Source organism: Oncorhynchus gorbuscha, linkage group LG03 (genome assembly GCF_021184085.1).
Source record: "Oncorhynchus gorbuscha isolate QuinsamMale2020 ecotype Even-year linkage group LG03, OgorEven_v1.0, whole genome shotgun sequence".
Classification (NCBI taxonomy): Eukaryota; Metazoa; Chordata; class Actinopteri; order Salmoniformes; family Salmonidae; genus Oncorhynchus; species Oncorhynchus gorbuscha.
The window spans coordinates 102,675,354-102,675,780 of record NC_060175.1 but is presented as its reverse complement, the minus strand read 5'-3'; positions in this window follow the sequence as shown (position 1 = coordinate 102,675,780).

The window sequence follows — 427 nt, the reverse complement described above, 5'->3', positions numbered from 1 at the left end:
TCTAATTCTCTCTTTCTTTCTCTCTCTCGGAGGACCTGAGCCCTAGGACCGTGCCCCAGGACTACCTGACATGATGGCTCCTTGCTGTCCCCAGTCAACCTGACTGTGCTGCTGCTCCAGTTTCAACTGTTCTGCCTTATTATTATTTGACCATGCTGGTCATTTATGAACATTTGAACATCTTGGTCATGTTCTGTTATAATCTCTACCCGGCACAGCCAGAAGAGGACTGGCCACCCCACATAGCCCGGTTCCTCTCTAGGTTTCTTCCTAGGTTTTGGCCTTTCTAGGGAGTTTTTCCTAGCCACCGTGCTTTTACACCTGCATTGTTTGCTGTTTGGGGTTTTAGGCTGGGTTTCTGTACAGCACTTTGAGATATCAGCTGATGTACGAAGGGCTATATAAATAAATTTGATTTGATTTGATT